The following is a 23,682-nucleotide window of genomic DNA, read 5'->3' as shown; positions in this document are numbered from 1 at the left end:
TAAACCTCATTTATTCACTGACTACAAAAATATAATCAAACATGTCTGTGTAATCCCTCAGTTGTCCAGGTCTGATCCATAGTAAAAGCCAAAAGTAAAATCTGTCAACTTGACGAAAAAGTTGTAGGAGTGAAGACATTTGGCTGCTCATCCAAGCCACTTCCTCAGTTCTGGTCAGAATGCTGGTGGACACTGTCTTATATCTGTCTGAAGGGTGGAGCTAACTACAGTGTAACTGGAAACAGCTATTGTTTATAGTTTATGTATGCAGGCTAGGTCTATTGAGCTACAATAAGTGTGCACTGGGCATGAGTCATAATTAGCATATTCATACAACTCTTACTGGGTGCTTCCACACCTATTGGCACCTTGGCTAGCTCTGTTGTTCTATTTGTTTCTTTTGTTTGCTTTGGGTCCAAGGCTGGAGTTATAGATATATACTTTTGGATTTTACTATCAATCAAACATGTCAACAATACTGCAAATGTGTATGGACATTCATTTAGTCATTCAATATTGGTTGGTTTCTTTCTGTCATTATTAACAGTTAAGGTACTTTGATTTGCATGTAACTTTTTTGATAAGAGTCAGCAACCTGCTGGCTTGCATGGAGATGTTTTTTATTTTGTACAGAATGTTCCACAGTATGACATTAAATGTATCTTGCATTCATTACAAGTGTTTTTATTTCCCCAAATACCTTGAAAAACATGCATTCTTACTGTAAGTGCTCTCCACAGGTCTAAAATATGATATGAAGTTGGTTGATTTGTGTGAAATGTTCAGTGTTCATGTGACCAACAAGTCAACACTGCACCGATTCTCTGGAGGCTTTAAAATTGTTTTGTTGTCCCCACTCAACTGATTTCCTGTGAAGATCAGCAGCTCCATGCAAAATAATACAGCCTGAATGATGATGGCTGTGCTCATGGCAACTTCCAGAATAAGGTGAAGAACACGGCTAATGTGAATGGGACCAAGGTACATTCACTCATAAAGAGACAATACAATGATTATATAAAGCAGAAGTACGAGGATGGTTAATGGCCTTCACCTGTTCATATATACATTACAAAATACACTCATTCATCCCTTCATTTTCAACCACAAAAACAAAGGGCACAATGTAACAGCGGAAAGCCATATTCTACAAACCTGGATTTCATTTTACAACCATAGAAGGTATGTTAAATGAACTGTATGTAACCTGCACTCTTACAGTTTAAAGTGACCCCAAAAAACTAGTCACAACTGAACGTGGGATGCCAGTGCCTTAACCTACAGATCGGACATATACAGGTTTTTCTCATTCTCAGTACTTGGACAGGCCATGTCTCATGTGAAAGCTCAGAGCCTCCAGAATTCACTCACTGAGGCTGCACTGGCTGCAGGTGCTGGGGTTTAGATAGTAACGATTCAGGTCAGAGAGAGTCCTTTTAGTCTTAAATCAACTGGATTCCAGCACTGAAAACTGGCAACCCAAATAAGAGACTCGTGTGAGGCTCATTCTGCTTTCTGATTGGACAATAATCTTGAGAACCTAAACAACTAAATATAACATAAATAACTTATACAATATTTAGCAGTAAAAGTATAAACTATATCTACCTCATATCTGGGGACACAGTTTGGTCATATTCATGGACTTTAAAATCTAAACCTTACATATAGTTCTTCTAAAGATGCAGTGCCTTTTCCGCCACTTTCTTGTCTCCATGAAGATCTTGTCGCCTCACTTTGAATGTTCCCCAGTATCGCATTAAATGTATCTATCATGCATTGCTTGTATTTTATTGCTCAAAAATCCTTTAAAAGACTACTTGGCCTGGTAGCGTCACCAGCTTGTCTTTATGGAGACAGACATGTTTAATACTATACTGTGGAACATTCCTGACAAAACAATCACATGCGTCCTCTTCCTTTGACCTGGTTTAAAGTAGCCACGGCCTCCTCATTCATTCACTTTTTCACTCACTAGGGATGAGACAAAAACGGGTCCATTCACATAACAGAGCTGGTGTGACCTACATACAGTCATTCATTCACGCCTTTATTTTCAACCTAGTTAAAAAGCTATTGGTGGTTTTGAGATTCTGAATGTGACGTCATACTCGCAGATGAAGGGCAAGAGCCAGTTTTCCTTATTAAATACATTTTACTTCGCTGTGAAATATCCAAAAGGTAAATTCACAAATGTTGAATCTGATCATTTCTAGGGGAAGGTAGGCAGATGATTTGTCCATTATTAATGTTTATATCTTGTGTTACGGACACAATAGCAAAATAAAAATATCAGGATCATCTAGAATGGGTTAATACGGACATTTTAAAACCAGAATGACGAGTCTGACAGTAGCAGTTATAGAGAAAGGGTCACGGTTTTCTAATGTACAATGAATTGGAGCCAGAGTCGATGGAGCCTGAAACGCGCCTATGATCACTTTCTATTAGGAACACAGTGGCTAGCGGTTTAGTATGTCCATTTATATATACAGTCTATGATTACAGCACAAATCTACATTTGAACAATACTGATTTGACCTGCCCCCATCTGTATTAAATCTGACTGGCTTAGAGAATGTTGTGACATCGTCTGAAACCCAGAAACTGTAACATGTACTTTAAAGATACGCAATTTTGAACCATGAATGACATGTGTATTTCACAATGATCTGCTAGGCCCGCTTACTTAGTCTCTGCTCTCACTCTGATGTTGAACCCTGACAGAGAAACTACTGTCTGGGATAGTCACTGACAGAGGTTTGTACCCCACAATGTCCCTTTTCCTGGTAGTTACTCAAAATGCTTTTTCAAGCTCCTCAACTGTGTTCTTAAAGAGAGTGTTTTACTTCTATAGGGTGTTAGCTGCTAACACATAACATACTTAGAGCTCCATGTTACCTTTTATTGTTTTTAAATGGTATATTTGATTAAAACAACATATTAACATGTTTTATAAGTTGCATTTTTGACCCTCAGTCACAACACAATATGTGTGCATCCCGCTAATGAAACTACTGCACTTCAAATCAGGTTTGTTGTATATAGTTTTGTATTATGCTTTTGTATATACAAAATAAATCATGTGTGAACATGGGTGACACAGGATTTGAATAGGGACTGAGAGAGATCGCTAAAATACTGAAACATGCATGGGTGACATCTAAAACCTCTTCAGGCATGTTTATACCATTTTTGCATAAGACCCCCTCTTAAATAAAGATTAAACTGAATTATAGGCCTTGTACCCAATGTTTTCCCATGTATTTGAGCAAAATGTATCTTGCTAAGTAGATATATTGTATACGCAGCTCTTGAGGTCAAAATAAGTCTGCTGTGTACTATCTGCATCTAATTAGAAAACATTTTATTGTCCGATAATCAGGAAGTGCATGTTAGCATGATGTTTGTTGTTAGACCAGTGCGGTAAAATTCTGAGAGCTGCGCAAAGAGCTTATAAACTTATTACTGTGAATAATTAAGATGCTTGGAATACATAAGGTAAGTATGGAATAACTTTGGACCACTGCAAACTAGTTGTTTTTTATGAAGATTATTTTTTTTCTCTCTTTTTTATTTTTTATTTTTACAATATACCAAAATACTATATATACGTAGGGTGTTCAGTGCCAAGACACATTTCTGTAACACAATCGATAAAACATCTCTTTACTTATTTATTTTACCATATCAGCGGTTATGTTATCTGCATTTAATCCATCCTTCACCCTGTTAGGAGCAGTGGGTGACCGCTGTCCAGCACCCAGGGACCCATCTCTGCATAGCGATGAGGACCCAGCCTGAAGATTAGGCTGATGGAGGTAAATGGAAGAAAGCCACACTGACACAGGCAGAACATGCAAACTCCACAGAAAGCCTGGTCTTGGAATCAAACCTGAAACCTGTGGTCACAAGACTAGTTATGACATACGAAGACATTCTGGCATTAATGTGTTCGTAATAAAGTTTTACTGATATGTGAGTCCTTATTTTGAATGTAGGCCTTATACTTGTCTCAAAGGACTCAAAGAACGTGGTCCGAGTGGGAATCAACCCTCTGCCTTTTGGGTCGGAGGGTTTTCAATATTGACTACAGGCCCAGAGCAATATAAGCATTCATTTGTATAGGGGAAATGCTAAAGTGGAGTATTTACAGTTAAAACAGCACAGGCAGAGTTGTGACAATATTATATAAAACTACACAAAGGTTTAATCATTTATTCACATTCATGTCTATTTTATATACGCAACAAACTGGCCAGCAGGTAAAAGTGTATTGCCCAAGGACACCAGAGCAGGCAGCGACATTGCAGAGGAAACATGGAACATTTTTCTTCATTACTACAGCAGACATAGGTCACATAGCCACTAATGTGAGTAACAATATTGGCGTACAGTTTAAAGCTAAGGAGGCCATCCAGTCCAAATAGTTTTGTTTTGAGCAATCAGATAACTGGATTTTTAAGAGGGACTTTTTGAAGTTTTCTACCATGTTGTAACAAAAGCCAAAAGTACAGACTATGGCTCAGACCTGGATGACTGAGGGATTACACCCACGTTATAACGCTGTTCCCTCATCAAAAAACATGCCTGGAGAGGTTTTATATGTCATCCATGCATGTTTGTGTACTCTTGCGATCTCTCCCGGACCCTGTATGAATTTTCAGTACGGTTAGCAGTAAGATTCTGTCCAATGCTCCACCCACAAGCCTACGTCACCCATGCTTCCACACGACAACTCTCCATAAATATACAGTAGTTTCATTAGCGGCATGCACACTGATTGTGTTCTGATAGTGCTCTGAATAGTTAGTGAGCAAAGAGAGGGGAGACTCAGAGCATCAAAAATGCAAGTGAAACTAATAAAATGATAATACATTCGTAAAATACAGCATTTTTAAAATAATAATAATAAAAGATAACCTAATGATCTAAATATGTTATATGTTAGCAGTTAATAGCCCCATTATACCCCCTATTTTTACTTAGCATTAGAATCAGAAAAGGTTTTATTGCCTTTGTTAGTGGAAACAAATGGAAAATGTTTCGGTAAACAGTAGTATAATAGAGGCATGCAAACAATAAGATGTTAATGGTCCTGTAGTTTCAAACCATGAGTGAGGAACATGTTTAATTGGAACTTGTAGCGCCGCCCACTTAGTACTTTTTGCTGTTGTGATATTGCACCATGATACAGAAACAACTGTCTGGGATAGCAACATGCAGTTTTTCCTTATATTTTTCTAATTTCTGTTTTTTGTCACTCTTGACAATGCATCATGACAGAGAATTGAGACTCTGAGATGGTGCCAGACAGTTTGTTTCCCATGATTCCTAATAACATTATGTCTGATAGGAAGAAAAAAGTGACTGTGTTAATAGCTTCTGTGTTAGTTGTCACCTGAGGATGAGGTGTGTAAAATGAATAGATTATATTTTACAGTCTACAGTTTTTTTGTCGGCTCTTTATGGGATCTGAATCTTTTGGATCTGTTCTCTTCAATTAAACGTCTGGCTCTATTACTATATATTTACATGACAGAAGCTAATGTGAGATCTCATTTTATCTACAAACTAATCACAGAAAGAAATGACCATGGCTCAGATGTGTTTAAAATGGTTCAAACTGAGAGTGGGAGTGTTTTACTCTTTGAAATTATGAAAATCTAAATAAACCTTTGCACTTCAACATTAATAATAATATGAAAACTGTATATAATATGTTTTTGTTCACAGAGCTCTCACTTGTGTTGCCTGCTCTGCTTTTGTGCTGATTCTTGTGTCGTTTCAGTGTTAACCAGTTTAAAAATTCATACAAATTGGAATGAAAAAGATTTGGTTCTTTTAAAAAATAAGATCCGGTTCCGCTCATGAACGTCACATCACTTATCAGCTTTTACCATACAAAACATGATGTAAAGAACATTTAACTTGAGAATAAATACAGAATAGATACAGACCTTTTAAGAAGTAAAAAAAAAGTTATGAGTACAAAATCTCTCAGAATCTCTTCTATCTCTGATTTGCTCAGCATATAATGGTCCTTCTCTTTTGTGGAGTGGCAGGCTTTGTGCTCACTGAAGATAATCTTAAACTGCTGATGCCATCTACTGGTGATGTGAGGGGCCTGCATGTGAGCAAAGGTGGTTGCATCATCTTTTACATGTGGAGAACACATAACGCCTCCTCTCACTGAACAACACATGCAAATGCACCAGATGTAGTCACTGTTATAACTGAAATCAAATATTGTGACTTATTAAAATTTGCTTTAAAAATGTGACATCACTTTTTATTTTCAAAAGCATGGAAAAATGACAATCTCAGCACACACATTCACATAGACACATGTTGGGTTTCCATGCTTCTTGGAGACATTATAGTGACATTCATTAACTGGAGATGAATTCTAACCTTAACCATAGTTAATACTTGTCTAACCTTAACCTAAACCATAATATTAATTAATTTTAACTCACAACATTCCAATAATAAAATATTTTGTCCCCATAAGAGAGGCAGGTTCTGGTACCACTTCTTAACACTTTAGTCTAAATAAAGCATGAATAAAGACTTAAAGATGCTGTATCAGATTTTTTACTGTATTAAAACCCTGAAAAACTGCACTATTTCATTTTAAACAGTTTGCAGTGGTCCAAAGTTTTTCCTCACTTACCTTATACATTCTGAGCATCCTAATTATTCACCATGATGAGTTTATAGGCACTTTTCAAAACTTTCAGAGACCAGAGCAGAGTTATGTAGACACGATAAAGCTAACAGCAACTCACATGCTAATGTGCACTTCCTGATTATCAGGCAATTATATCACTTTATAATTAGATGCAGACAGCATGCTGCAGACTTATTTTTACCTCAAGATCTGCTAATAGAATGTATCTGTGATATAGATAGTAATGAGCTAATAGTTTATTAAGGATGATTCAGGCTTAGTAACTACTAAATGAATGCCCTAAACCCTTCATTAAGTACTTACTAACCCTAAATCATTCTTAAGAATCTATTTGTTCTTTATGAATCAAGTCTATATTTTACTTTTATGGGGTGTTAATTGTAACACATAATATATTTAGATCATGTTATCTTTTATTGTTTTAAAAATTTTGAAAATTCACCTAAAACAATGTATTTTTGATGTGTTTCCCCTTTCTTTGCTCTCCACACTATGTCTCTCCCCTTTCAGAGCGCACAACACAATTGACACACATCCCACTAATGAAGCTACTGCTTATTGCATCAGGTTTGTGAAGTTGTAGTGTATTGCTTTGAATCAAGCTTTTGTATATTTATGAGGTAATGTAGGCTTGTGGGTTGAGTTTTATACAAGATTGTACTGCTGACCGAGGGTTTGAATAGGGCATGGGAGAGATCACTAGATTACTCAAATATGCATAGATGACATGTAAAGCACACCCCCACACGCACGCACGCACACCCCCACGCGCACGCACACACACACACCCACCCACACACACACACACAGGAACCCCCCCCCCCCACACACAGCCCCCCCCCCCCACACACACACAGGCACCCATGTAATTTGTTTCACTGGGTTGCCATGGCGATGCACGAAAGCACCCATGTTATCCTAATGGGAAAATTTCAAAATTTTCATGCATTTCAAAGTCTTATAACGACTTATTACCGTCAACGACGAACATAAAATTTGGCACAGTGATTCTTCAGGTCAACCCCGTCAAAAAAGTCTGGGGGCCAAATTTGTATTTTGCACAGTGTTGCCATGGCGATGCCTGGAAAACCCATGTTTTTGCATTTTGTGCATCAGCACTTCCAATGTGTTTTGACTTGTTTGGTGACAAGTGCAGCCCAAAGTCGCAATAAAAAAGGGACAAGTGGCGCGTTAGCGCCACCCACAGGGAGTGCCGGGTCGGCCGAGTGCGAAGCACGGCCCGTGAGGGCCGTTCGATGCCGCTTGCGGCTTTAATTATTTATCATTATTTTTTGTTCTCTTCTGTGTATATGCCCATCAGGGGTGTAACCTGTACAGCAGATGAGATTAATATTTGAATAAAAAAATGTATCCAAAATAAATAAATAAATAAATAAATAAATAAATAAAGACTATAACCAATAGATTAGACTTTTATACATGTTTAAAGCCGTCTGGGATTGGCCGGCTCAGGTTAAATACAGATTGTCAGGTACATAATGAAGAAAACACATCTGCTTCACATTTCAGGATCAGGACTAAACCAGAACTAAACCTGCACTGGGATTATGTCAATGATGCAGATTCAGTGAGTTTCAGGTTTAGTCCCAGTTCATTTCAGATGTTTTGTTTTTATCTTGTTGATGTTTTAAATGACTCTCAAACCAGGAGCCAACCAGGACAAGACGGAGAAAATCTTATCTTCTTTACCATTTAGGTCAGGGGTGTACTTTTTATGGCAAATTTGAGTAATCCTACCAATATAACCTAAATATCATCACATTGCATTGTCACACAGACCTAATATTATATTTCAAGCCTTATTTAAAGTATAAAGTCAAAACTGTTACTGTCGCCTTCTGTCAAATATCTTTTAAGATATGGGCCTCAGTGAAGACTTTGTGCCCTGCTTCATAAGATCTCAAAATCAGCTAAACAATTTTATTTTACTCTTTAAATACACTTTTAAACAGGTACTTTAATACTTTTACTTGAGTATCTTTTGGAATTTTACTTTTACTTCAGAATTCACCAGTGTCTTTTATAATAGTGACCAGTTATAGGTTTGGACTGTAAAACAATAAAACACAAATAACAGATATTTAAAAGTTTTATTTAGTCTTAATGCAGGGGTCAGTGTTAATGCAGGGGTCAGAGGTCATGTGTGGAGGTGCCTTAGCGCTGGTAACGCCGGGGCCGCTCCTCTGCTTCTCCACTCTTCATTAGTCGAGCGGGTCGCTGTGCCTTTTGCTCCAGAGCAGATTTAAGTTTCATCTTCTCCTTTTTTAGGGAGCTCACCTCCTCCTTGGACGACCGCAGCTGTGAAGTCGAGCGTTCTTCTTTCTCGACATCTTGTTTGTCAGTAGCATCTCCGATAGTGTTGATGCTTGCTCGGTTGTCCATTGTTAGAGGGGTTTTGTCGTCCCTCTGCTCCTTGGCCCTGGTTTTGACGCTCGTGCTCTGGACTGTCTCGCGGCTGCAGGCCTCTGGATCAGTCCAGTGTCGGTGTTTCAGGGCAGAGATCTCAGTGTCTTGTTCTTTCAGTGTCCTGCTCATCGCCTCCATGTTCCTCTGTGCAAAGGTCAGTTCTTGTGCGAGCTGTGTGTTCTCCTTCAGTGCACTGTGAAACTGCTCTCTGTTGTGTGCACTGGGGACACTATCCAGCTCTTTCTCCTTCTTCTGGAGCTTCTCCTTGACTTTATAGAACTCCAGCTCCATTTGTGCTGTAAAGTTGTTGCAGTAGTGAAGCTCCTGTTTCAGACGCATGTTCTCGTGCCCTGCCATGATGTAGAGGTTTCTCAGCTGTTTATGAGCACTGACGTGGGAAACCATCTCCTTCTCTTTCTCTTGGAGCAACGCAGTGACTTTTTCTAACTCCAAGTTTGTGTTTGCTTTGGCCTTTTTGAGCTTGTACAGCTCCTTATTCACCCCCATCATCTCCATCACTGACTTGAGATGCTTGATTCTTCTCTGCCGATGGTCCTCAGTCTCTTGCTGCAGTTCTTCCTCCTTCTTTTGGAGGGCCTCAGTAAGATTTTGGATCTCCAGGTCTTTCTCCTGGTCGATCCTCTCCTGATTTTTGAGCCTCAGGTCCAGTGCTTGGCTCATTTGGACCTGATTTGCGAGCTCGGCCCTCGTTCGCTCCAACTCTTGGCGGAGTGCCCTGACCAGAGCGCTCTCGTCCAGGGGCACCTCATCCAAGAGTACCTCCTCCAGGGGTACCTCATCCAAGGGTACCTTGTTCAGGGGTACCTCATTCAGGGGTACCTCATCCAGGGGTACCTCGTCCAGGGTTACCTGGGCCGGACCTCTCTCCTCTGGGTGTGAGGAGTCCTGGGTGGTGGGAGACTCCAGGTGGGTCTCCTCTGGCTCTTGATCGTCCCCTGATGGTGTGGGACAGAGCAGAGCCTCCAGGGTGAAGTCCTCATCGTAGAGGTGCATGTCGTCCTCATACGTGTACAGGTACCAAGGCTTCATGGTGAAAGTCGTGGAGCGATCGTTTTCTGCGTGTGTTTCCATCGGTGTCTGAGAAGTTATGAGCCAAGTCTGTGCGGGAACTTACACTTATAACAAAACCTCTGATTCTAGAATCTGACATCTCATCTCCACGACGATGAGACGACACACACACACGCAAACCCCCCACACGCACACACAGACCCCCCCCCCCCCCCCACACACACACAGGCACCCCCCCCCCCCACACACACACACATTTGAATACACTGTAATAGTCTGCACCAGCAGCAGGGGGTGATAAGAGACACTTGTAGAGCTTACCTGTTGCTTTGCTAGAATGTAAAAGCTGTCTGTTGTGATAAGCTGCCTAAGCAAAACAAGCTCCAGGTATAGAATTATAATTTATGAATATGTATGTTTGCAGATCAGATATCATTTTAAACTCAGCTCTCTGTGAGGGATTATATGAACAAACAGTGTTATCCATAATAATTGTGGTTATGATATGACTAAGAAGGCTTTCATTTAAATAATCCCCCAGCATTTAAATAATGCTGATAAATGCCAGGATGTGAATAACTAGAATACTTTTATTTGGCTTTAGGATATAGTCAGTTGTAGGTGTAGTGCTCAAATGACTTGTACTTTAAAGATGCAATATGTAACTTTTCTACTAGAGTATGCACCACTTGATGTTATTACTTTGTCTGGAGCTGCCAATCTGTGCCTCTCCGACCACCAGTGTTATTATTCATTCATGTTAATTTTTTTATTTATTTTTTTTTAGCAATTAGAAGGAATACTTTTCTTCACAAACTGCCATTAACCACCACAATGAGTTTATAAGCGCTTTTCACCACTCTCATGACACCAGAGCGGTCTCAACAACTAGCATGCTAATGCCCACGTCCTGATTATCATACAATAAAACGCTTAATAATTAGAAGCAGACAGCACGCAGCAGACATATTTTGACCCCAAGAGCTGCTTATACAATACAACTGTTATGGGGAAGGGAAAAGTTTGCTCAAACACATGGGGAAAAAATCGAGCACATGACCTTTAAAATGTTGAATAACATGTAATTCAAGAGCCCATACATTTATATTGAAAATAATGATTGGAAAGATTTTTGGAAACTAAATGTTGCTCAGGTGTTCACAGTAGTCTAAATATCCATCTAAAACAATTACATGTGTTTTATTTCCAGTAGCTAAATATGTGCTGGAATTGGTGTGGACGGCTGTGGACACTGGTGTGAAAGCCCCTCTTCCCTAAAGGTGTGCTCTGGGCAGACATTTGAATGGGTGTTTTACAAATTAAAATACTTTAGTTAGTGAAGTTTAGTTTATCTAATATGTCTCCATTTTACACCATTGGACACACAGATAAAACAATGAATCTGAACAATTGTCAGATTAACAACACTGATTATGGCAGAAACCTCTTTTTGTCAAATCTGTGGGACAAATGAGCGACCTGTGAACGACTCCTGAATGCGTTCTAAATGTCCATTTATATGCACATTTAGTGAAATCTCCATTAATTCCGTATGCAAATGTATGTTGTATAACTCTGCAGCCAAAGCCTGACAATAAACATCATAATAGTGTCAAATGCAAAACTTTTTGTGATCTGTTCTTTGAAGTTACCAGATTTTGTGCATTATTTAATGTTCAGTCCTTCTAATTACACTAACTTGAAATGATCTGATGATTTTAAATCTGATGTTATGTCCACACGGTTTCTCTTGTGCTACTCTGATCTGGATTGCTACTTTGTACTTCTTGAGTAATATCATTTTGGAGTGAGTGGCTTTGCTTAAGTATCTCTTTCAGCATTTTATTAGAACTGATAAATGTAAACCCACTTTAGCCAACCGAAACACATTAAAATGCACCAGAAATCAGGAAAAATTTCCTCTGGGGGTGGGCCTCCAGATCCCTCTTCCTCACATGTTTTTATCCTGTTATACTTGCGGCTATTGCTGTTTTGAACCTTGAGAATTTTCAGTCTTTTTCCAACTGGTTGAGATGATGACAATGTTGTCTTCATTTTGTCATATATGGACATGTGGCACTGAAGCGGTGAGGGCCCCAATGGCAAATTCTGCTTAGAGCCTCCTGAAGGTTAGGGCCGGCCCTGGTTTCCATAGTGGTCCATGGGTGTATACTAGTCTATGTGTCTTATACTTGTTCTGATACAGCTCAACATCATTCTAAAGCTATTCAGGAAAGGTTCATTTCTGTCCTGTGAATGGGACTTTTTAGTATCATTCCTACTCAGGTTTCAATACTAGTTTTAGTATCAGTTAGTATCAGATTTTGGATACTTTTGACAACCCTACTTCAAACACATTGAAAACTGCATTGTCATTATTAAAACCCTGTTTTTTCCCCGCTCACTTCTTGCTGACTCTCTTCTTACTTATCCTCTTTCCGCGGGGGAGCCATCATGACATCCTCAGTAGGACATTCGTATATTACAGCGCTTGTACAAACCAAAATTGCCTTCTTGCGGTGATCAATTTCACGGGCTTTCACTGTGTTTTTAATTGCACCATTCTTGCACCCATATGCTGCAAATGTAACGCGGCGGGGCACCTTTTGGGAGACATCAGAGCGGATCGCCTTGGGAGCAGATAAGCGCTCCGGCACCCGCCCCCCGGCCCTTGAAACCAGCAGCATACGCCGGCATCCATTACGGCTCCTGTCGGTAAGCAGTTTAGCGCGGCCCATTATAAATCAGAGGCGCGCGAGACGTTAGCTTCGCGCTGCTTTTATGTCGGGTTTTATCTGCACATATACGTGATTTATCCGCCGTTTGGCTTTTTTTGGCACAGAGAAATAGCACAGTGGTTTGGGTGTTTTGCTTATATGCACTTAAGAGGAGGCAAGAGTGAACAGAGCTTTCTTTACTCAAATATATAGTTAGTTTGCAGTAGAGAAAGGTTTTGTGTAGTTGCATTTTAAGGGTGCACAATGCAACTTTTTTCGTGGAGGATCCGCCACCTGCTTGTCTTTGTAGAGATGTTGTTGTCTTAAGTCTTTAAATGGTCCACACTGTGGCACTGAATGTGTACATCTCCATGGAGACAAGCAGATAATGCAAACAAGCCAAGTGACAGGTCAGATCTGAGGAGAGGCTGACCTTCCATTTTTTAACAATAAAAACACCTGTAGCTGAAATTAAACAAGATAGTCCAGTTTAATGCCAAATGACTATCCAATGTTTTCCTTACAGTGGATAGTCGTTACGCCATTTGGTATTTTTATTGCAGTACAGTAGTTCATTATTCTGTCACTCCCCACAACTACGTATTAGCCAACTTCTTTTGCCAATCTCCACTAACCATTGACCATCATAAACCTTGACACACATCACTGACACAAGTTGAGGAGTCTTGCCAAATGTAATCGCACTGCCATCCTTTAATCTCTCTACCTCGTTCCTTTCTTTGATCATGAGAAATGTCTTTAGCTGCGAGTTGACAAAGGCTACTAAAGCTGTATGCATAGATTCAAAGACCATAGAGCTTTTTTTCCCCCCTTCTATTGTCAGCCCCATTTCCTCTCAACTAATCACCTCTCATATCAATGCACTATCTCTCCCCTGTTTCATCCAGCTATTTCGGGTTCATACTTTTAGAGTGACCCTGTTCCAAAGCATCTCCAAGACAATAGCAGAACCACCAGCCAGAAGTGGGTAGTACTAAGTTATATTCACTTGAGTACTTTTCTTGCAGCGCCCTTTTACTTGTACTTTATTTATTTATATTTTTATTGAAGTAACAGTACTCTTTTGATTACTTTTCCCACTGTGAGTCAGTCTACAAGTGTCAAAAGCTTGAAATGTGTGTTTCAATATTTATTTTTTTGTCCTTCTAATTAAATTTACTTTAACTGATAAAACAGATGTTAAGTACTGACAGTTACTCTTTAAGTTACTCTTACTTGAGTAGTATGGATGGCTCTAAACTTTTAAAAGCTAAACTGTGGTATTTGGAGATTTATCTGATGCCAAAACGTCTCTGAGGTCTTTGAGTTAGTACTGCCAGAAATCTTTGTGTTGTTTTAAATGGTTCGTTCAAATTTGACCAACAGGTAGATAGTCAGATCTGGCTTTTAACAACTGCGTTTACTTAGTGAGATGAAGCCTTTCCTGCTTCACACTGACCTGGAGCATGTCGTCCGTGCCTTCATCACCTGCAGATTAGACTAGTGTAACTCCCTGTACTGTGGGCTGGACCAGGGCGCCATCCACTGCTTACAGTTAGTCCAAAATGCTCACGGGTGCAGGGAAATATGAGCGTATTTCTCCTGTGTTGGCCTCTCTGCACTGGCTCCCTGTCAGCTTTTGGATTTATTTTAAGATTTTGATGATGGTTTTTAAATGTCTCCATGGGTTGGCCCCTCTCTGTCTCTATGACCTTCTGTCTGTCCGTGTTCCCAGTAGAACATTAAGATCAGGATGATTTTAGTTGTTCCAAGGTCCCGGCTGAAAACTAGAGGGGAGCGGGCTTTTGTAGCTGGTCCCAGAATCTCTAAAACAATCTTCCTCTTTGTAGAACAGCCCAATCTTTAAATATTTTTAAATCTTTGTTGAGAGCTCATTTGTTTGCTGTTGCTTTTAACACGAGCTGAGCGGGACTCTTGTATTGTATTGTATTTGTATTGTTCTATTGTGTTTTGGCATGTTTTATAAGATTGCACTTTAAATCGCCTTTGTACAGCACTTTGCACAGCTGCGGTTGTTTTTAAATGTGCTTTATAAATACATTTGACTTGACTAGTTTTTTACTCCTACTTGAGTAATTTCTTTGACCCCCTACTCCTATTTGAGTCATATTATTTCGCAGTATCACAACTTTTACAACCCTTCACCACCACCACTACCTAGTCCCCTACTGTACATACTAGCTACTGCATCCGCTAAAGTAGGCCATTCTTTAGCATACAGTGGGAGGTGGTTGCAGCGGCAGCAAAAAGCGGCTATCTTTTTAACAACTTTATTAAGGCACTGCGGGGAGACGTGCTGGAGACGGCCTCGTTTTCAATTAGCCCGACCCCACATTAGCAGCAGTTATTAAAGAGCGCGATGCTTCGGTTCAGGGCATCAGTGTGTGAAGGGAAGGCTGATTCTGCTGAGCACGCACTGTGTCAGGGAGCCGACAAGCTAACGGCGCTGAGCAAAATGAAGCAGGAGAAAATGAGCTCTCAAACAGCAGTCCCCATAGACAGGGTGGTAACGGGAGCGAGGAGATGGCTAGTTTGAACAAAGGTTTAATAGTGTTGGGATTTTAAAATAAACATTAATATGAGGTTGTAAATATGTTGAGAAAGTGGACTAAAATGTGTAATGTAACATGGATGATCTAGTTTTTATGTTGCATTATGAGTGCTGCTGGTATAGGAGCTTGCCACTGTTATTGAAAGTTCAGGTTTTAAAGCCATAGTATGAAACTTAGTATGGGCAGAATTGAATCTCCACAAACCTGTCTCTTATTTGGCCTGGAGGAGGGCTTACTCATGCTTGTTTTTCTATGGAAATGTTGTTCCTTTGGCTATTCACCTTGTTTCGGAAGTCGCCATTTCGATTGTATTATTTTGTATTGGGCAGCAAAGAAGTTCTATACGTACTACAAAGCCGTTTCGGTGGATTCTTCTTTATATAATATTTTACCAATTTCTCTATTGAAAGGAACAGGATTTCCACTTAACCAGAAGTGCCACCACAAAGAAAGCATGGTTTTAGGCACGTTTATGGAAAAAGTGGGCAGGGCCGAATAAGGTCAATAATCGTCCACAGTATGGAATAGACCTTATATCTCCATGGAGAATGTTCCGAAGTATGGTTTTAACTTTCTATTTCCATGGAATCATGAATGTGACGTGCCAAGCTACATACTATACCTTTAAGAGCTAAGCCGTAGTTGGCTATTTTAACATACTACATTCACCTATGCAAATACTACGCCTTAGGTGACTAGTCAAAACATTCTCAGCATATGAACTCAATGCTAGGCCTGTCACAACAACACATTTTGAAGCACAATATTGCTACAGAGTAATTTGGCAATAAATGATAATATTGAAACTACTTAATATCTGTACAGCTCAAATCTAACCTTATTATATCAAAACAGCAAAAATCTCACCACTAATGCAAATAAATTGTACACACGATTTTAAAGGATAGTAACTAAAAAGTCAAAGATTTCTGTGGTGGTAGCATAGTGGCAAACTCATAACTGTTTTTTGAGAGAAAAGTGTACATTTACTAACCACCTACAGCATGATTAACACATAGGCAGTTCTGTTATGTCTAATCACAGCAAAAGAAGTACTTGATAAACATTGAACTTCTAGCCCAAGAGGTAAGCAATAAAACTCACCTCTTTTTGGTGTGCACTGAATGACAAAATGCATTGATGGCGAGTCACTTACCTGCCTAACCTCAGTCATACAGTGTCCTTGAGCAAGACACTTCTTCATTACAGAATGTGTTCTGTGTTTGTGTCTGAACTGGTACGCACAGTGAAAGCCCACCCAATAGACGCTCCTAGTGTCTATTAAGGCTGGTACTGGATGGAAGATTGACTCTAATGCATATTTAATAGGTGCCACCAAACAGTGCAAACTACAAAAAAACAGGAAAGTTCCAGTGACTGACAACCACTCCACCACACATGAAGTAACACCAGAACGTTATTAGAACTCATTACCGAGCTAGCACAAAAATTAGCATAAAAGGCAACGACGATGTACCGCAAATTTTGATACTTTTTTCCCACGCCTTGAACCCTATAGCTTATACAACGGTGCAGCCAATTTATAGAGTTTTACTGGCTAATGGCCACCGGGGGGCACTCTCTAATGGTAAATGCAAAAGTGAAAGATGTGGGGAAAGATTATGTGCTGAAGAATACACTAGTTTTGATTTTGCGCATAATCCACAGACCCTAATCATGGAAAACACACGAAGAAATGCATATGATGCAACTTTTAAGTTAAAGGCAATCGATCTGGCATCAAAGAAGAAAATAGAGCCACCGCACGTAAGCTTGGCATTAATGAATCAATGGTGCGACATTGAAGGCGGCAGCAGGAAGAATTTTGTCAGTGTAAAAAGACGACAAAAGCTTTCAGAGGAAATGAAAGCAGATGGCCCGTGTTGGTGCTGCTTTATTTTCTAAACCTGCAGGTATGTTCATCCTGTGTTAATGGTGTGTTGGTGCCGCAGGCACAGTTTGAAAAAAGTCTGTCTTAAATTAAAACTCAAAACAACTCTGTGTACTGTCTTTCTGTGTAAATATCTCATGTTACAACATGAAAACCTAAGGCTTATATTCAAGTGCGGCCTATATATGTACAAAATGTATTTTCTTTTAAAATTTAGTTGGTTTGGCCTTTATTCAGGTGTGCTCAATAGTCTGAAATTTACAGTAATTAAACAGCTTAAATTTAACATCATGCTAGAAACATCTTTATGCCATGTGCATAGTTATTCTAAACACGTAACTCCCGGAATGTATTTTTTACATTGTGTTAAGACAGCTGCAGTACATCCAGAACACTGCTGCTCAGGTCCTGACTTGAACCAGGAAGTACGAGCACATGGTCACAGCACAGGTCCTGGCTCAAAGAATAGACTTTAAAGCAGCTCTGCTTGTGTACAAGTCTTTCCATGGCCTAGTATATCTCCGACATGTTAGTGCCATATGAACCATCTCACACTCTGAGGACTTCAGGGACAGGCCTCCTGCTGGTGCCCAGAGTCAGGACTAAACATGGGGAATCAGCGTTTCAGTTTTATGCAGCAAAAACCTAAAACAGTCTTCCTGAGGATGTGAGACAGGCCTCTACTTTGACAATGTTTAAATCCAGGCTCAAAACAGATCTGTTGAGCTGTGCATATGAGTGAAAGGTTTTTATTCTGCACTCTCCTGTTTTAATGTTCATGATGATTATTTGTTTTCATTTGTTGTATTGTGATGTTAATGTCTTTCTTATTCTGTAAAGCACTTTGAATTACCTTGTGTACGAATTGTGGTATACAAATAAACTTGCCTTGCCATTGTAAAATAGCAGCCATTTATGATACAGATTTGTGTACAAACATATTCACAACATATGCAACATATTCACTTAAAAACGATATTGTGCTTTTATCTGCTATATAGTTATAATAGTTGCAGATCATGCTAGACAGCACTGGATTTTTGTTTTTATTGAAATGACTCTGCATGCTGCTGAATCCTAGGCATATGGAGAACTAAGTAAGTACGTCACAGTGGGCGAGTAACAGTAGCAGTGAAAATGGGGCTAGATCAGAACAGTGACGTCTTGAAATGAGGAGCATAAAGATGACTCAAACACGTATGAATCTCTCTGAATGAAAAGGGAAAATAATTATAGCATGATTCTGAAAAGTCGATTTTTCACAGTATGACTTTAAGTCCTTTTGCTCTATTAACGAAGAAAATGAAATCATTAACCATTATCTGAACTATATAGTATGATTTTTTTCCTGAAGGTGACGACACCATTAGAATCTCATATATGCTCATATGTCCCAGACACAGTCACTGCAGCTGTGGAGTGTCATGTCCAGCCTCCAGGGAGCATTTAGAGGAGAAACCTACAATTCACATTTGGTTTATGTTCAGAAAGCACATGTGACAGGCTAACACACAAGCGCAGGCATGCTAACTATACTGCACTAACTGTGTGAAGCAGGCCAAGCAATAGCTTCAGGGGACAGAGGGGCTATTAAAACAAGGGCGCGTTCAAATGTTACAAAGTGTTTTAGACTGGGCAAAATAGCATTAGGATTTGATGTTATGCCTGCAAGATACAATATATTTTCACTTATAAATGATGTGGGCTTGCTTAGAGCAAATCCATGTCTTGACCTACACTAACAGTCAATACTTTTCATTTTAGTTTTTGCTTTGATTTCATGGCTATTTACAAAACTATGAATGAGCAGATATGGAATGTAGTAAACAAAAAAATTGAAATAACTCAAAAATAAAATAGTCACCCTTGATCATTGCTTTGTACTCTTGGCATTTCTTGACCCTGGTGGTGTAGCTTATTCATGGTTTAGTTCTGGTTTAGAAAGTATGACCCAAGGTACCTTTAATAAACAGTTAAAATGCTAAATGACAATATGCCAAGGATAAGTTTGAAAAAACAGAGACTTTAAAATATGTTATTAAAATGTATTTATTAAAAGAAAAAAAGGAGCAAGTAAAAATGTTAAATAATTTCTTACTATAAAACAGGCAATGATTAAAACTATAAAATGGCCAATGTTTACTGAAATATAATGTTTAATTCAGCAAGCAAAGCTTGCAGCCCCTGGGCAGAGGAAACAAACTAAAATAAATGTTAGAAATAAATGAACAAGGACGACCTGAGAGCGAGTTGCCCCACCCAAAACAAAACTGAAAGTGCTACCACACAGTCACAGCAACAATATAACTTAAAGACCCAAAGTGCAAACTGAAGGATATGGGCTAAACCCCTCCCAAGAAAGACCCGGGAACATAAATGTTTAACCAAAGTGAAGCTAAAAGCCCAGGGACAGCAGCTATTAAAAATAAGTTTATTTGAAGGTGCAATAGAGCTAAGAGTAAAATAAGGTATTCAATAACTTTGAAAACAAAACATAACTTTAAACAAAAATATCTATAAAGAAAACAGTAGCAGCCTTATTCTGTAATATAACAAGGAAAAACAGGTGTTAAAACTAATGTTACCAAGTTAAAACTAAATAAAGCAAACACCACAATAAAACATGGGGTTTATGGATTCACCTAGCCTAGGGAAGTAGATGATGTGCCCTCCATCAGAAAAGTTACATAGTGCACCTATAAGTTCTGGTTTAGTCCTGGTTCAGTCCTTGTTTGGTCCTGTTTTGGTCCTTGTTTTGAATAACCTTGCTTTAGACATCATTTACTTATGGTAAAGTTATGGCTAATAGCAAAACACAAAGTTTAAATCTGTCAGCTGGACAAATCGTTGTAGGAGTGAAGACGTTTCACTGCTCATCCAAGCCGCTTCTTCAGTTCTGGTCAGATTGCTGATGGACAGTGCCTTATATCGATCTATTCTTGTTAAAAGAAGGATTGCCTTTCCTAACACAAAATAGCTTATTTAACTCCCCTCTTAAACCATTTATTTTCTCTGGATCAGATCTGAACCTCTTTATCTTCGAAGGACTGGTTAGTGTCTTTGAGATGGAGATGTACAGCAGACTGAGGTCCAGAAGAGCTCTTGTGCTGGTTTTGGCTAATGTAACTCCTTGTAAATCCTTTTCCATACCAGATTTTGTCCAGGAGTAGTTCTGGTTTAGTCCTGGTTCTGGTGATACTACTATAAAGGGATGTTTATGCCAGATGCCCTCCCTGTCACAACCAACCTCCTTACTGTGACTGGAGAAGGGCGTGTGCTTAATGTATTTTACTTAAAGACAAAATGAACTCGTGACTCTCTGGTTGGAAGGTGAACACTTACTGACTATGCAAATGCCTCATTTTAGGACAGAATTTTACAGCTAACCATAAGAAGGGTATGAATACTGCCTGGGAGAGTTTGCTAAATTATTGAAACATGCATGGATGACAGGTTTGTTTTTGATGAGGGAACAACATTATAACATTGTAGAAACTAAAAAAAAAAAACCCTCTGTAAAATCTTAATGTTGTCAATGTGGTGGCAGTTTAAATTGAATATTTTTCCATCCAAAATGGCACATACGAAATAGGACAAAACATCTGAAGCCTCAAGATCACAAATAAACAACTGAATAATAAAAAGGTGCTGTGGTATTAATTTTGCATGATGTAAGACACTTGCAACACTGTTACAATTTCCCCCAAACGATAATGGCTGTAAACATGTAGCAGAGGCATAAACAGAAGAGAAAACCAGGAAATACTGCTAAAATATTATGATTCTCATGTGCAGCAGGTGAACCATGGTTCAGCCTTATTTATTTAGTTGCAATGCCATCAAAAATAGCCAGATTTATTTGACAGTATTTCTAGTTTTTTTTATGCCAAAGACCTACTGTTTGCGGAGGTGTATTGCTATTAGAGGTTGTGGTCAATTTGTAGATTACACATAATACTTGGCAAATTCAGAATAATATTTCTATGTACTTTTTTATCCTGAGGGGTTTCACTAATGCATGTCAAACAAAGGAGCTCGTTGGTCATCCATCATTTTGAGCAAAATCAAATTTCTCTCACCCCAGATTAACAGAGTTTAGTTCTTCCACATAATCTGCGATCTTTTTTAGTCTCCTGTATTATATTTTTTACCTTTTTCCTCTTTGTAAGCAGCCATATTTGTTTTGATACAGACAGACCATGCATGCCCCTGATTGGCTAATCTACCTGTCAATCACACCTCATCTGAAGTCAGAAGTGTGTATTCTGGAGCCCAGGCTAACAAAATGCAGATATGTATGATGACGAATCAAATGTTAATCCAATTGAGATGTGGTTGTTTCATATTGTCAATGATCAGCTTGGGCGTTTTAATGGACAGATCAGCCAATTCTCTACCAGTAAAAGCATGTGGTTTGGAGCAGAGTTCAGACATTGAAGAAATAAATTGAACTGTATAAATGTTGAACCTTATCATTGTTTGTATGGGACTGGCTCCATAAACTTGTCACATTAATGACAACAGTGACGTCTTTGGGGTTGAACAGTGGCTCCAGTTCCTGAAATTTTGAAAAAATTACCTGAGCAATCGCAAATTTGGTAAAAATGATCTCAAAGAGTGGGGCTTCAAAAATGATCAAATGTCAAAAACTCTCATGTTATTCTAATTGTAAAATCACCAAATCTCACAGTGTGTTACAAACTGTAACCCATTTACCTGTAACCTCCCTATAAAATCAAAACACATTGCACCTATGTATGGCTTTTACCCCCCAAAAAGAACTTTGTCATAGACAAAGAAAATTTGGGGGGTGGATTGGTCACAGCATTGGTCATTGATCACGCAGTTGCTAGGCAATCAACAGGAAGTCACTCATATTTGATTGATCATGTGATCTGTCCCCAGTATGATAACAAACTTGTCCTGGAGTACATTGTGACCATATCCCCTTACAAACTGGAGGTCCGCCATCTTGGATTAATCATGTGGCACATGTCATAAAGTAATCCCAAGAAGACATAAAATACTGCCACATTTTCATTTATGAAACTTTTAAAACAAACACAACCTAAAATGTAATCACATTTTCAAAAAGAGGTGAAATTGAGTGCATGATAGTGACGCACAGGACAGGATGTGGCCTAGGTGCAGGTCGATCATTGTCGCTTGCAGCTATATTTATAAATTTTGATCTAAGTACTGTGGTTTAAAAAAAGATGAGGTCCATTCATAGATATTCACATATTTTCATTCTTTACTTGCTAAATCCCATCAACTTCTCACTTGTATTGTTGATAATGCAAATATATTCATACCAAACCTGAAAAACATGCACAGGGTGGATTAATCTGCTGCTAACAGGCGTCACCACTGCACTTATGATGGATGGGTTAAACCAGAGGAAGAAATCTTTGTATGGAAATCAATATGTAGTTTGACAAATAACATGTGGAGGTGAGAGCTGACATTTAGCTTACCCCTGACATCTATTCCAGAGCACATGCCACACAGCATATTCAGAAAGGGCATGATTAAAGGCCCTATATGTGATTTTCCCCTCTATATGGACACAAATTGCCTTGCCCTTGTACAAACATTGTATAAGCGGCTCTTGAGGTCAAAATAAGTCTGCTGTGCACTGTCTGCATCTTATAAAGCATTTAACTAGCCAAAATCAGGAAGTGCACTGTTAGCATGCTAGCTGTTGTTAGCATTTCTGTGATGCCCTGAACTCTGAAAATTGTGAAAAGCGTTTATAAACTCAATTTGGTGAATAATTGGGATGATAACTGAACGCATAAGATAAGTGAGGAATATCTTTGAACTGCAAACTGTAAAAATCAGGTACAATTCCTTTAAAGCAAGTTCACTGTTGTGCTTTCTACAATAATAATTTTTTAATAAATGTATAAATAATACACTCTCATTAGTTGTAGCTGACGTCGTCTTATTAGTTTGAACATAATATTATCTAATATTGCCACTGAGACAAATGAGAACGTTACCAAGCCCTCTACGGAAAAAGTTGTTTGCACTGTCACCTCACAAAAAATCATCCTTTGTTGATTCTTTCTTTGGAATCCATAATCCTGTGCTACGAAGCTGGCTAGACTTATTCTGGATAGGTACCAGGATAGACTAACTCAGACATGAGCATCTCTGGATAAATGGCACTATGATAAGGGTTCACAACCTGCTCTGTCTGTCTGTCCCCTTAGTGAAATGTGTCCTCTGCATTTGACCCATTCTTCAATGTCATTGGGGCAACCTGCCAGGAGCCTTCTTGCTGTGAGGTGAAAGTGCTAGCTGAGTTTACCAAATAGGCCCATATTTCTGCATGTTTCTAGG

Source organism: Periophthalmus magnuspinnatus, chromosome 6 (genome assembly GCF_009829125.3).
Source record: "Periophthalmus magnuspinnatus isolate fPerMag1 chromosome 6, fPerMag1.2.pri, whole genome shotgun sequence".
NCBI lineage: Eukaryota > Metazoa > Chordata > Actinopteri > Gobiiformes > Gobiidae > Periophthalmus > Periophthalmus magnuspinnatus.
The sequence above is the reverse complement of the archived record's forward strand: the minus strand, read 5'-3'. Positions refer to the sequence as shown.